The sequence below is a fragment of the Elephantulus edwardii genome, unplaced genomic scaffold, assembly GCF_000299155.1.
Source record: "Elephantulus edwardii isolate Elephantulus edwardi_28Jun2011 unplaced genomic scaffold, EleEdw1.0 scaffold00213, whole genome shotgun sequence".
NCBI classification, from domain to species: Eukaryota; Metazoa; Chordata; class Mammalia; order Macroscelidea; family Macroscelididae; genus Elephantulus; species Elephantulus edwardii.
The window spans coordinates 207,458-223,260 of record NW_006399963.1 but is presented as its reverse complement, the minus strand read 5'-3'; the positions used below and the strand labels follow the sequence as shown (position 1 = coordinate 223,260).

At 38.3% G+C, this 15,803-nt stretch overlaps 1 protein-coding gene across 1 annotated transcript in view; it reads right to left on the bottom strand.

Moving 5' to 3' along the window:
• PARG (poly (ADP-ribose) glycohydrolase) overlaps nucleotides 1-15,803 on the bottom strand; it is a 302,619-nt gene that overhangs the window by 228,568 nt on the left and 58,248 nt on the right. The gene's annotated exons all lie outside the window — the stretch shown is intronic.

Genomic DNA, 15,803 nt, shown 5'->3' with positions numbered 1-15,803 from the left:
TATTAAAATTATTAATAAAAAAAAGATGTTTCCTTAAATCTCTAATATAGGAATGGCTGAGCAAAAGATATATGAATTTGATGAAACATTATGCAACTCTTAAGACCAAAATTTAAAGTATTAACACAGAAATATTTTTATTTCATAAAGACTTAAAATGTGTATAGCGAACAGTTATGTATTTGGAGAAAAAAAACACAAACAACCCACCAAGACATAAATACTTGGTAGAATTGTGAAAGCTCTTTTAACCCTCTCTATTTACAAAGTAAATAAAAATCAGCAGGTCAAGAAAGAAATAACTGACTCTTGAACTATAAAACTATCGTTGTTATATGCCATCGAGTCGCTTGTGACTCATAACAACCCTATGTACAAGAGCCCTAAACACCGTTCTATCCTGTGCCAGCCTCGCTGTCTCAGACACACTCATTCCCACCACTCCACTCAAAGAAACGATCCATATTTTTAAACATACCAAAACTTGTTATATATTACCCTTCGAGACAAGGGTATCTTTCAAGACAAGGTCACCAGCTGAAGAAGAAATAAGGTGCTGTGTAAATAGTCTGAATAAGAAAAAGATGAATAAATGGATTCCCTTATCTCACAGCAAGTTGATAGAGATGTTTTAACCAATGGCATGTTTTACTGCCATCTCAAGTTATCAAATTTAATGTATCTCTTACTATAATAATTTTAAACAATTTAAGTCTAGTAAATGACAAAATATAAGTATATTATCTATATGCTGTATTAGTAACTTTTGTGGAAAATTAGAAGTATCAGTTTGATCAACACTCAGCACATCAGAAATTACATCCTTTTAAGTATGCAAGTCATTCACTGAAATTCAAAGATACTCTGAGAGTAAGTTTTCTTATTTAATTTCCTGACACAGGCTTAATTTATGACTTAATTTATGGGTTGAAAGCATAATAAAGTGATACTCAAATTACTGATACTACATCAAGATAGAAGATTAGTTTGGCTTTACTAATATAATTGTTGTTGTTAAGTGTTGTTGAGTCATAGATGACTCATAGCATTATATTATTACAAAAATTTCCTTTCAGAGTTGTTTTTCATAAATTGAAAAGCAGCTCATAAAATATATATAGAAATGCAAAGGATCCATAACAGAAAATCTAAAAATAAAATAAAGTTGACAATCTCACACTCCCTCATTTCAAAAAGTTAACTATTAAACCGTAATAATTAAAATTTGTATGTGAAATACCAAGATTAAGGCCCTCAGACACCCTTAAACTAAACTCATGCCATGGATCAACTTTCAGCCAAAAAAAGTCGAGGTTACTAGAGAGCTCTGGTGACCAAGTGATCAGAAGCTACACTGAAATCATAAAAGCATGCAGTTCCAATCTACCAGCTACTTTGTGGCAGAAGGATTCTGGAGGGTCAGCTACAGGTTGGTTCTGATTCACAATAAAAACCAGATTATAAAGAAGGAGATCTGGTTTTATAATGAACAATGTGTGTGATATACAGTTTGATAAAAGATGCATGGAACCTTCAGTAATGATCTGCACCTGTGGAAACCCAATGGAGAGTTGCTATGAGTCTGAAATGACTAGATAGCAACAAATTTGACTCTGAATTTACAATATGAACACCACCAGGGAGGCAATCCTCATAAAAACCAACCAAACAAAATCAAAAGGGCAACATCTGGCCAGAAAGCAGAAAGGAGTACAAAAGAAAGATTGATGGAATATAAGAGAGACAAAGAGAAGAGTGCAGCAACATTCTGGGTACTATAATTGTATGAAACAACAAGCTTATGAATAGTTGAACAGAAAACTGCATTGCTTCACAAACTTCACTTAAATTAAAACCGTAACAAAAAAAAAAAAAGACTAAGTGGTATTCTCATGAAGATATGTATGCAAGAATGGAACAAAACTGAGAAGACAGAAGACCCCACATTGACAGTTAAATGATTTCTAACAAAGATGCTAAGATAATTCATGCATACTGAAGTGTTTTCAAGAAATGGCACTAGGACAACTGGATACTTACATGGAAAAAAATGTACCCTTACTTTACACCATCAACTAAATTTAACTCAAAATGGATATTCACATTAAAAAAAAATTGAACCTCTATACTCATACTGTAGCTTATTGAAAACTTAGTCTTTGATATGGATTTTATTTCAATATCAAGAAGTCAAAAATCCTCACTACTGGATGGATAAGCAAAATCAAAATAGGTAGAGAAAAGACTGAAATTGTCAATAATTTCATCTTACTGGAAACCACAATCAACAACCTTGGTATCAGTAGTCAGGACTTCAAGAGGTGTTATTATATGGAGCAAGTTTGCTGTCAGGATTTCTACAAATTTCTGAGGAGCAATTACAACAGTCTGAAGACTGAGATGTGCTTGATACAGACTATGGTCTTTTCTATCACTTGCTATGCTTCTGAGAGTTGGACAATGAATAAGGATGACAGAACAATTGATGCTTTTGAGCTATAGTGTTGGAGAAAAGTAGTGACTATCCCATGGACTACCAAAATAACAAATAGATATGTTTTGGATAAAGTGCATCCAGAATGCTTCTGGGAATAACAAAACTTTGTCTCACACACTTCAGGCATGTTGCTAGGAGAGGCTATTCCTTGAAGGTACATGATGCTTGGAGGAGGGTCTGTGAAAAAAAATGATCCTCAACGGGATGAATTGATACAGTGAATACAGCAATGGACTCCAGTATATCACGGATGGTGAGACTGGCACACGATAGGGCAGAGTTCGAATCCATTGTTAACAGGGTTGCTAATGAGTTGTACTTGACAGCACCTGACAGTAATACATACATTATGCACAAGAAGGTAACTCAAAATGGATCATGGACTTAAACATAAGCCCTATAACTGGAAAACTCGTAAAAGAAAGCGTATTTATCTTCATGGATTTGTATTAGCTTCTTAGATATGACAGCTTTTAAAAAAGAAGGAAAAATAAGCAGTTGTTATTGTTAGGTGTCCTTGGGTCAGTTCCAACTCACAGTAACAGTATGCCATTTATCACTAGTAGCAGTGTATATACTTCAAGTTGGTTGTTGTGACATGCAACTCATAGAGACTCTGTGTACAACAGCTCTGAAGTTTGCCCTGTCCTGAGCCAGTCTCACTGACAAACCCATCCGCACTGCCCTAATTAATGCGGGGTTTTCCTCTTCTGCACTGTCCCTCCACACTTCCAAGCATGATGCCCTTCTCCAAGGATACAAGGTCCCTCCTGGATAATCTGCTTTGCATATATTTGGAAATTTTTTTTTTACAATAATTTCAATACTATTCTCATCATAACAGATTATCTGATGGTCTCATTCAAAATGTCAAATACCAATCCATTTCAGCTCACTACTGCCTACAATACTGATCTTTATGTGTTCTATTTAATTTTTGACAACTTCTAAACCTAGATTACTATTTGCACAATCTACATTATAAATATTAAGAGTTTTTTACAGTCATTTCTCCTCATTTTGCCACATTATTCCATCCATATCATTATGGTACACTGTACCTTGAGAAGAAAGTTTTTCCTCAATAATATTCTGAACACCTTCCAAGCTGGGGGACTCATTTTCTGGCACTGTATTACACAATGTCCCATGGCGATTTAGAGGATTTCTGAAGACCTGCAATTTAAAAAGTGAAGAGCAAGTCCCACTTCCTGTTCTGTCTCAGTCTGGAAGTTCTGCTGAAACCTATTCTCCATGGTGACCTGGCTAGTATTTGAAACACTAATGGCAGACTTTCCAGCATTATAGCAACATGGAAGCTAACAAAAAATGAGAAGTACTACAGTTAAACAGTAAAGAGATAATCCAATTTTTAAAAAATTTTATTAATTTTAATGAATATTTACAGAGATTTTGGATTTCCATTCATTCATTAATTGTTGCATTTTTCTCCCTGCCCACTCCTCCCCTCCAGTTCCCTCTTCTCTTTGAAAAGTAAAAGAAAAATTCCTTCATTGGTATATACCTCTCCCAGCACCCCCCCAATACACTCCACTGTACAACCTTCATTCTGGACTCTTGTCATAACCCTAATACCCTATCATATATTGCTTTTAAATTTTTTTCTCCCTCATCTGTTTCAATGCAGTATACGTAATGTATCCAATTTTTCTCAGTCTCATCCCAACACTGATGTCCGTTCCATTCTACAACAGTGGCACTGTGCAGTATTTGTCCTTTTGTGACTGAGATATTTCACTCAGCATACTGGCCTCCAAGGTCACCCATTTTGAATAATATTACATGAGTTCCTTATTTTTCAATGCAGCATAGTATTCCATTGTGTGAATATACCAGGGCTTCTCTATCCATTTGTTTGTTGATGGGCATTTAGGTTGTTTCCAACTCTTTGCTATTCAGAACAAAGTCGCGATAAACATGGGTGTGTGTATATATCCGCCTGGGTGGCAGCTACAGTTTCTTTAGGGTATATTCCCAGTAAAGGAACTGTTGGGTCAAATAGTATTTCTATTTGCAACTTTTTGAGAAAGCACCATGCAGCCTTCCATAGAGGCTGCACCATTTTACACTCCCACCAATAATGAGGATTCTAGTTTCTCCACAACCTTGTCAGCATTTGTTGTTTGCTATTCTGTTAAATTTTTCTATTCTTACTGGGATGAGATGATATCTCTTATTTGTTTTGATTTGCATCTCTCTTAAGAACTAGGGATTTTGAGCATTTCTTCATGTATTTGTTGGCCATTTGAATGTCATCTTTGGTGAAGTGTCTGTTCATATCCTGTGCCCATTTTTCAATTGGGTTATTTACCTTTATCTTCCTGTGGTGCTCAAGTATTTTATAAATTCTAGATATAAGTCCCTTATCTGACATGTCATTACCAAATATTTTTTTCCCAATCTGTGGCTTCCCTTTTAATTGGAGAACTTTTTAGATGTGCATAGGGATTTGATTCTTAGAAGGCCCCATTTATCTGTTTTATGTAGGTTTTTCAGGATGTTTGGGAAGACTATTTATGTTGTGGATTAGGACTTTCTAGAGTTCTTCCAAGCTTTTCTTTAATGAAGTGTATAGTTCTTGGTTTTAGTCCTAGGTCCATGATCTATTTTGAGTGGGGTTTTGTGTATGGAGTGAGGTGTGGATCTAGCTTGAGTTTTCTACAGGTAGTTTTCCCATTTTGCCAGCACCATTTGTTATTTTGTTTCCTCACTTAACTAATTTCATCTCTTTGTCAAAAATCAATTGACCACAGGTAGATGGGCTGATTTCTGGATTTTCTATTCTAATCCATTGATTTTTTACATTAGTCTGTGATTTTTGACAATCCAAATTTTTATATAGACCAAAAGCAAATAAAAACATGAAAAGATGCTCAGTGTCATGAGGAAAATATATTTTGAAGTGTCACTATTTTGCTTCTAAAGAGCACTCTGTCTGCACTTCTTCCAAGTTTGTTTCTTTGTCCATGGCATAGTTTTTGGCTTTACTTTGATTTTTGAAATCTAACAAGACTACATTGTACTTTTTATATAGACAGCCTATATTGTTTTACAAGTTTCTTTCAAACTAAAAATATAAGAAGCTCTTGTGGCTCTGTGGCAAGAAGTGTGCTGCAATCACAAAAGCATGTAGTTCAAATCCCACCAGCTGCTCTGCAGGAGAAGGATGGACAATTATCTCCTGTGCAATTAACTGCCTCTGAAAGCCAACTATGTCAGCTATGGGTCAGTCCTAACTTGACAGTACAAAACACACACACACGCTGGCAGGAAGCTCTTGTAATCTAGTAGGTAAGGAGTTGCACTGCCAGTCCAAAGACAGCCAGTTTGAACCTATCAGCTACTCTGCGGGAGAAAAATGGGCAGTCTCTTTTTGTATGATGTACATATTCTGAAAATTCAACTGAAAGGTAAATTATGAGTCAGTCTGACTCAATGGCATGCAACAAGAAGAATATCACATGAGTTACCAGCTACATGCTTGGGTATTTATCCCAGAGAAATAAAAATCTATGTTAAAATGGAAATTCACAGCATCTGCATTTGCAATAATGCCAAAGTAGAAAAAAATCTGAAATATTCTTAAATGAGTGGCTATTTAAGCACTGTAGAATACTCACACTATTGATAAATGTCAACTATTTGAATAAAGCTCAAAGAAATGATGGTGAGTATCAAAAGCCAATGTCAAAAGATTACACACTATAAAATTCTTTTAAGTAACAAAATTATAGCAACAGAGAAAAGATTAGTGATTAGGAGGTTGCCTTATGCCCATGAGAGAGTGGTGGCTGTTCGGTACTATGGAGTCTGACTCATAGCGACACTATGAACAAAAAAGCTGTTCTATCTTGTGCCATCTTCACACTTCCTGACACACAAGAGCCCACTGTGGCAGTCAGGGTGTCAATCCACCTGGTTGAGGATTTTCCTCTCCTTCGCCAACCCTCCACCCTTCCTAGTATCATGTCCCTGTCCAAGGAATAGCCCCATCTAGCAACATGCCCGAAGTATGTGAGGTGAAGCCTCATCATTCTTGTCTCCAAAAAGAACTCTGCTGCAAACTCTCCAAGACATATCTGTTTGTTCTCTTGGCAATCCATGGGATGTTTAGTGCGGTCCTTCAACATCACAGCAGCTCAAAGTTGTCAATTCTTTTTCTGTCATTCTTATTCAATCTCCAGCTCTCAGATGCACAGCAAATTATCAGAAAGATAATTTGAATCAGATACAACTTAGTCCTCAAACTGACATCAATACTCCTCAATAATTTGGAGAAGTCTCTAACTACAGATTTTACCACTACAATTCATCTCTTTATTTTCTGACTGCTGATACCAAGGGTGTGACAACTGCAGATCCAAGCAAGATGAAGTGGCTGACAGTTTCAATCTTCTCTCCAATCAGCATGATGTTGCCTACAGGTACAGTGGTAAGAATTTTTGTTTCCTTGACACTGAGATGCAATCTATACTAAAGGCTGCAGTCCTTGATTTTCGGGAACAAGTGCTTCAAGTCAGCAAGCAAGGTTGTATTATCTGCATAATGCATGTACTGATGTTGTTGTTGTTATGTGCCGTCGAGATGCTTGTGACTCATAGAGACCCTATGTACAACAGCCCTAAACTCTGCTCTGTCCTGTGCCAATCGCACCGTCTCTGACACACCCATCCTGATTACCCTGGTCACCAAATCAATCCACCTCCTAGAGAGCTTTCCCTCCTGTGCCTGCCCTCCACACTCCCAGGCATGATGTCCTTTTCCAAGGACTGGTCTCTCCTTACAACATGACCAAAGTATGTCAGACGAAGCCTCAGAATCCCAGCCTCCAAGGAGCAGCCCAAGTTAACCCTCTCCAGGATGAACCTGTTTGTTTTCTTAGCAGTCCACGGAACCCTCAAACAGTCCACGGAACCCTCAATACTCTTCTCCAATACCAAAGCTCAAAGGCATCAATTCTCCTTCTATCCTCCCTAGTCACTGTCTATCTAACTCTCTGATGCATAACAAGTGACTGCAAAGACCATGGCCTGTATCAAATGCATCTTAGTCTCCAGAGAGACACCATTGCTCTTTAGTATTTTAGAGAGGTCCCTAACAGCAGACCTTCCCATCGCAATACGTCTTTTCATTTCCTGGTTGCTGTTGCCAAGAGTGTTGATTGTGAAGCCAAGCATACAATCTCAATCTCTTCACCATCCATCCTGATGCTGCCAATAACTGGTCCAGTGGTGAGAATCTTTGTCTCCCTGACATTGAGCCTCAATCCATATTGAAGGCTGTAGTTCTTGACCCTCTGCAGCAAGTGCTTCAGGTCCTCCTCAGTTTCAGCAAGCAGGGTTGTGTCATTTGCATAACGCAGAATCCTGATAGATCTTCCACCAATCCTGATGCCACATTTCTCCTCATAGAGCCCAGCCTCCTGGATGATCTGTTCTGCATACAGGTTGAAAAGGTATGGAGACAGGACACATCCCTGGTGTATGCCCTTCCCAATTTTGAACCAAATTTGTTCTAACAACTGACTCTTGGTCCAAGTATAGGTTTCGTGTTAGCATGATCAAGTGATGAGTCTCTCTCCAATCCTAATGCAACACTCCTCTTCATAGAGTCCAGCTTCTCGAATAATCCAGCTTCTCAAATAATTTGTTTAGCATACAGACTGAATAGGTATGGAAAGAGAATACAACCCTGGCACATTTCCTTCTCCATCTTAAACCATGCAGTGTTCCTCTGCTATTTACACAATAAATTCATGGCCAAGGTATAGGTTCCACATGAACACAATTAAGAGGGTAGCACCAGCTATGTGGTATAGATGTTCCCACTTTTCAAAGTTTCCTTTATGTTACTTTAGTACCAGTTTTCTAACCAAAAGAAATCTAAAATAGAGTTTTGCTTTTAATGAAAAAGTGAAAATATGAAACTAGCATAAGGTGCTTGCTGTTCTGTAAGCTGTTAAAGAGGCAGTGTATATACTAAGTATCAATGGCACTGAAAAACTCTTCCTCAGGAACTACACTTAGAAAGCATCTAGGCATTAAATCATCACAACTTTGAACTGTTCTTCAATACCACTGGCTTGCTTAATGTGTTATTTGGTATGATTAAGTACGTAATTTTTTTTCTGACCTGGGAAATTTTCTCTATAAAAACTAATGGTGACAATTTCTTTGTTGCATTGGGAAAATCTGCTATCAGGGACCTCTCCAGAGTATTGAGAGCAATGATGTCAGTCTGGAGACTAAGGTGTGCATAATCCAGGCCATGGTCTTAGCAATTACTTGCTATGTATCAGAGAGCTGGACAATGCCTAATGATGGCAGAAGAAGAACTGATGCCTTTGAATTGTGGTGCTGGAGAAGTGTCTTGAACATACCATGGACAGTCAAGAAAATAAATAAGTCTCTCTTGCAGATGGTGAAACCAAGTTTCTCCTTGGAGGCTAGAAATTTGAAGCTCCATCTCACATACTTCGGGCATGCAGCCAGGTTACCGCTGCTTGGAGAAGGACATCATGTTCAGACGGGTAGAGGGAAGGGGCAGGAGAGGAAGGCTCCGGATGAGATGATTAATACAGTAACTTGGGCAGTGGGAGTTGGTGTGTCAGAGTCAGTGAGACTAGCTCGGGACAGGGCAGGCTTCAGAGCTGCTGTGCACAGAGTCACACCAATTCAACAGCACATAACAACAATTTTTTCGTCATGCTGGGGAAATCTGTGGTCAGAGATCTTTCCAAGCTGTAATGTCAGATTGAAAAATAAAGTCCATGACATGGTCTTTTCAGTTGCTTCCTATGCATCTGAAAACTATGGATAGCAGTAGAAGAATCAATGCCTTTGAATTATGATGCTGAAGAAAAGGACTAAAGATCTTATGGACTGCCAAAAGAACAAACAAATATATCTTGGAGAAGGTGCAGTGAGGGTGTTCCTAGGAAAGAAGAGTGATGAAACTCCGGCTCATGTATTTTGAGCATGCTGCTAGGACAGCCAGGTCCCTGGAGAAGGCCATCACGCTTGGAAAGGTGAAGGATAAGTGGAAGAGGAAATTTACCCTCAATGAGATGGATTAACACAATGGCCAAGGAACACGCTAGGGATGGTGAGGATGGTGTAGGTAGGACAGGGTTCAGGTCTATTGTTCATAGGGTTGCTTTGAGTCATGGGCAACTTGATTGTACCTAACAATAACAACAAAACATTTTTTTATAATATCATTTTGGCTTACACAAAAGATCAGAGGAACACTCTACTTTCGCATACTAAGGGAAATTTTCTGTTATAATGTACTACCATCAAGTCAGGATCAACTCAGAGCTGACACTCAAGTGGGTTTTCAAAGACTAATTGCAGGGGATGGGAATACTCATCTTTCTTTCATGGAGCAGCTTCTGGATTTCAATTGAGTGCTTTTGGGTTTGTAGTATTAACTCCTCACCATTAGGCCACTAGAGCTCACTTAGGGAACACCTATGATAATTATATAAAGATGGATGCATACAAATGAGTACACATATAACTCCGTAAAGTTCTTATTAAAATATACTACTGTCAATATTTTCATTTTCCAAGAGATCAAATATTGGCAAAGTGTCTTGAAGAATGCATTGGACATCTGTGTACATTTCTTGGTAATATTTTGTGAAGCTTTATTTAGAAGAGGTAATAGTTGAGGGTTATCATTCATGGCTGATATCAGATGGACCTTCACTCAAAGTAAAGAATATCAGAATAATGTCTAAAAAAAAAAAAAAAGAATGTCTATTTGTGTTTTTATTAACTATGGAATGCCATTTGACTACAGATCATAACAAATTATGAATAACACTGAAATAATGGGAATCTCAGAACACTTAATTGTGCTCATACAAAATCTATACATAAAGCAAGAAATAGTTGTCAGAATAGAGAAAGTACATACTGTGTGATTTAGAATAAGGGAAGTTGTGCAACACTGTTGTAGCCTTTCTCCATCCTATTCAGAGCAAATTAATTCAAGAACCTTGGTTATATGAAGAAGGATATGACATTAAGATGAGAGAAGACTTTATGCAGATGACCCTTTTTTTTTAAATTTGCTAACTATTTATTTACCAAGGGAAACTATACCTTAGGTCACACAGTCATGCTGCACAGGTCAAGAACACAGTCAGTGACCATGTTAATGGAACTCAAACCAAAGAAATTCTTTACATTCAAAAATTATTTTGCACTCTTAAAGGTACTAGCTTTCCTCATCTCCTCAAAACCGTTCATGCAATCATAGTATCCATAGAAATCCACACATAATAAAGTCTTCTTTTTTGGTTTGGCCATGGCAAACTGACAGAAAGGTGCAATGCTCAGGGATAGAATGACTGCTCCCATAATATGCATGTGCAGATGCTTGGCCATAAAGCCTGGCATTGGAGGTTTTGCCAAAGCAATGGAAGCCATAGTGGTTCTTCTCCCTCAATAGCAATGTCCTTACAGACTGACGGAAAAATGGGTGGCTCAGATGACATACCTTGCTTGCAGAAAGTGAAGAGGACTTGAAGCACTTACTGAAGAAGTAGTTCAGAGATGAGAGCCTTCAATATGGATTATATCTCAACATCAAGAAAAAGAAATCCTTACTACCTGACCAACAAGCTATTAACAACAGATGGAGAAAAGACTACAGTTATCAAGGATTTCCTTTTACTTGGATCTACAATCAGTACTCAACGTGGTGGGAGTGAAAAAAAAATCTAAAGACTTGTTTGTTGCATTGGGAACATCTGCTGTAAACCTCTTTAAAGTGCTAAAGAGCAACAATGTCCATTTATTTTCAAGTGTTTCCTATGCATTTAAAAACTGGATAACACGGTTTGAATCCACCAGATACTCTGCTGGAGAAGGAGGGGCAATGTCCTCCACCTGTACCAGTCAGATCTGATTTGACGGTACACACACACAAAATAATAAAATAAAAAAATTAAAAAAAAATTTTTTTTAAAAAAAAAGTTGGACAACAAACAAGGAAGACTGAAAAACAATCGTGGTACTGGCCAAAAGAACTGATTATACCACAGATTGCCAAAAGAACAAATAAATCTATCTTGGTAGAAGAAGTGTAATGGGAATGCTCCTTAGAGGCAAGGATGCTGAACCTTTATCTCACATACTTTGAGATAGTCCTTGGAAAATAGTCAGTCCTTGGAAAAAGATATCATGCTGGGAAAGGAAAAGGATCAGTGAATGAGAGGAAGATCCTCAACTAAATGGTCTGGCACAGTGACTACAACAGGCTTGAGCATGGTACAGAGAACACAGAACAGGGCCAGATTGTTCAAAGTTGCTATGACCTGCAGGAGACTTGTTGGCACCTAAAAACAGTAACATTATTTCAAAATAACATAGTAAAAGAAAAGTGAATTGTCATTTCTTCCAAAATGGAGATGATGCCTATTCTGTTAAAAGCATCATAAAAAAAGTACTATTCTGAGCCACCTGGCCCTCGAGAGGGTGGGGGGGGGGGAGCCACCTGGCCCTCAGGGGAAACCACCTGGCCCTTGTGGGGGGGAGCCATTTGGTCCTCAGGGTGAGCTTATCAGCCTCAGGGTTGTGTCATCTGACCCCTGGATAGAAAAAACTGCCTAGGGTATACAGAGAATTTTATCTAGACTACATTTCTCCCCCAGTACACCCGTAAGTAATACCTCCAAAGCCCTTCTATTTGTAACTCACAAGTTTGTTCTCTCTAGGTTTGCTCCCTTTCCTATATGTAACCTTAACACTGAGTTTTACTTCAGACCTGACCCTGAACCCAGTTCCAGATACAAACAAGAAATACAAATGCCAGCTAAGGAAGCAAAGGAGGATGGAGCCTCAGGGTTCAGTCAGCCATCCCCACTGGAAAACACTTTGCAGTACAGAGGGGAGTAAATATCAGGAAAATATCTTCTAAGAGAACAAGGCGGCAAGCAGCTTTAACCCAAGTGTGCTCCCTTTCCCCCTTCACATCAATGCCCCGGTTCAGCATGAAGGCAGAGAGTCTGCGCCCAATTCCCAAATGAGAAACACATAAGTGAGTAAGACAGCTTGTTTAATCACCATTGGACTATGCTTGCCCTGTATCGTCTGGTCCCCACTGGATCTTTTTCATTTCCTTCACCTACTCAACCTACCCACCCACCCACCAAATTGTGCAGTCCTGCAACTGCATCCCTGCAATTTCATCCCTGCCCATCCTTACCCTTCTGCTCCCAACCCTCACCTCCTTGTATGCCCATACAAGTTTTTCACAATAAAAAACCCAATTGAGACTCATAGCGACCCTATGTACAATAGCCCTGAAACCTGCTCTATCCTGTGTCAACTTTATTGTCTCTGACACACCTACCCTCATCACCCCAGTCACTGAATCAATCCATCTCATCAATGGTCTTCCTCTCTTTCTCTATTGTTCCAAGCATGATGTTCCTTTCCAAAGATGGTCCCTCTTTGCAACATGCCTAAATATGTCAGATGAAGCCTCAGAATCTATACCTCTAAGAAGCAGCCTGGTTTCATTCTAAGACAAGCCTGTTTTAATCACGAATAATCACATCAAATCTGGAAATATATGTAAATGAATATTTTATCAAAATGAGAAGAAGATTCATCAACATTATGCAGATGACATAACCTTGACTGCTGAAAGTGACAAGGATTGAAAACTCTTGCAGTAGAAGATTAAAGCATAGTCTTTAATATGGATTACATCTCAACATCAAGAAGACAACTATTTTCACCATTGGGCCAAAAGACAACATCATCATGATATATCAAGAAAAGACTGAAGCTGTCAACTAATTCATCTTACTTGGATAGACAATCAGTATCCTTGGTATCAGCAGTCAAAAAAATTAAAAGCTGTCACTAATCACATGCAAGCAAAATCCTGCTGAAGATTATCCAAAAGTGACTGGAACTGACAGAGAACTAAGAGAAATACACTATGGGTTTAGAAGAGACCATGACACTAGGAATATCACTGTCAATGTCAGATGAATCTTGGCCAAAAGCAGAGAGTACCAGAGGAATGTCTGTGTTTCACTGCTTATGCAAAGACATTTGATGGTGTGGGTCACAACAAATTGTGGCTAACTTTGAGATGAACAGGAATCCCAGAACACTTGACTGTGCTCATATGTAACCTATACTTGGACCAGTAATCAGAACAGAGCAAGGTAACACTACGTGATTTAAGATCAGGGAGGAGTGCATCAGGAATATGTCCTATCTCCAAACCTATTCAATCTGTGTGCAGAATAAATCATTTGAAAAGCTGGATTTTATGAGGAAGAATGTGGTATAAAGATTGGAGACTCATAAATAGCTTGCACTATGCAGATGGCACTACCTTACCTGTTGAAACTGAGGAAGCCCTTAAAGCATTTGTTGCAGAGGGTCAAGGACCGCAGCCTTCAATATAGATCGAAGCTCATTATCAAGAAAACAAAGATTCTCACCACTGCACCAATTGGCAGCATCATGATAAATGGAGAAGAGATTGAGATTGTTAACAATTTCAGCTTGCTTGATTTCACAATCAAGACTCTTAGTACCAGCAGTAAAGAAATCAAAAGATTAATTCCATTAGGAAAATCTGCTGTCAGGGAACTCTGCAGAGTGCTGAGGAGAAATAATGTCAGTAGAAACTAAGGTGCACCTGATCTAGGCCATGGTCTTCACAATTACTTATTATACATCAGAGAGTTGGACAATGACTAAGGATGACAGGAGAAGAATAGATACCTTTGAGTGGTGGTGCTGGAGAAGAGTATTGAACCTACTACAGACTGTCAAGAGAACTAACAATTCTGTCCTGGAGAAGGTAAAACCAAGCTATTCCTTGGAGGCAAGGATTTAAAGACTCCATCTTACATATTTTGGGCATATACCCAGAAAGGACCAGTCTTAGGAAAAGGATATTACGCTTGGAAAAGGAGAGAAAGACCTCAGATGAGTTGGAATCACAAAGTAACTGGGGTGATAAGGGTGGGTGTAGTCAGTGAGACTGACTCAGGATAGTGCAGGATTCAGAGGTATTGTGTGTAGGGTCACTATGAGTTGTAGTAAGCCCAATGGCATACAACAACAATATACTGCATTGAAAAAATGTGCTGTCAGAGACTTCTCCAAGATGTTAAGGAACAATGATGTCAATTTAACAACTAAGCTTCCCCTATTAAATTATTTGAGATACATTTGAGATTGGATAAGTAAAGATGACAATGAGTAAAGATGACAAAAGAATAATCAATGCCTTTGGTTTGTGGTGTTGAAGAAGAGTACTGAATATCTCACAGACTGCTAAAAGAACAAGAATATTTTAAAATATAAATAGCCTGCTGGTTAGAGGCAAAAATGGTGAAATTTTGTCTCATACATTTTGGCCATGTTTTCAGGAGCAGCTGATCCTTGGAAAGGGGACATTATGCTTCGAAAGACCCTCAATGAGATGAACTGATGCAGTGAGAGTAACAATGGGCTTGAGATGATGTAACAATGGGTTCAGAGATGATGGGGATGGCACAGGATAGCACAAGGTTCAAATTCATTTTGCATGAGGTTGTTATGAGTGGTACTTGCCTCAAAAGCACATACTAACAACACAAATAAGTATTTAACACATATATAAGACATGCAAATGTGTTATATATTAACTGCTACTCAAAAAGAAGTTCATCGAGTTTCCAGAGGCACGTTATTCAGGAAGTGAACGCCACTCCTAAAAAGTTGGCAGCCTAGAACCCATTAGTAGCTCTGTGAGGAAAATCACCACAGATCCACCATTCTGTCATATATATTGTCACTGTAAGTCAAAATCTATTTGATGGCACAAATAAATAACAAAGATATTTCAAAGGGTAATTAAGAAATGAGTAAAACTTGTAGTGCAATCCCAGAGGTGCACAGTTCAAATCCACCAGATGCTCTGCTGGAGAAGGAGGAACAGTCGCCTCCTGTATCAGTCAGATCTGATTTGATGGTACACACAACACACACACAAAATAATAAAATAAAAATAAAAAGTTGTTTCCTTTAAAAAAAACCCTAATAATAATAATAAAATAAAAAAATGAGTAAAACTGAATGCAACCTAGAAGCTTGAGAATTTGGAAATTGTTACATTCTTCCAATCTGCTCAAGGAATATTACATGCAGTCACAGATAATGTTACAACAATGTAAAAAAATAAGAGAATAACCAGATGCTCTGCCGGAGAAGGAGGCGCAATATCCTCCTGTACCAGTCAGATCTGATTTGACGGTACA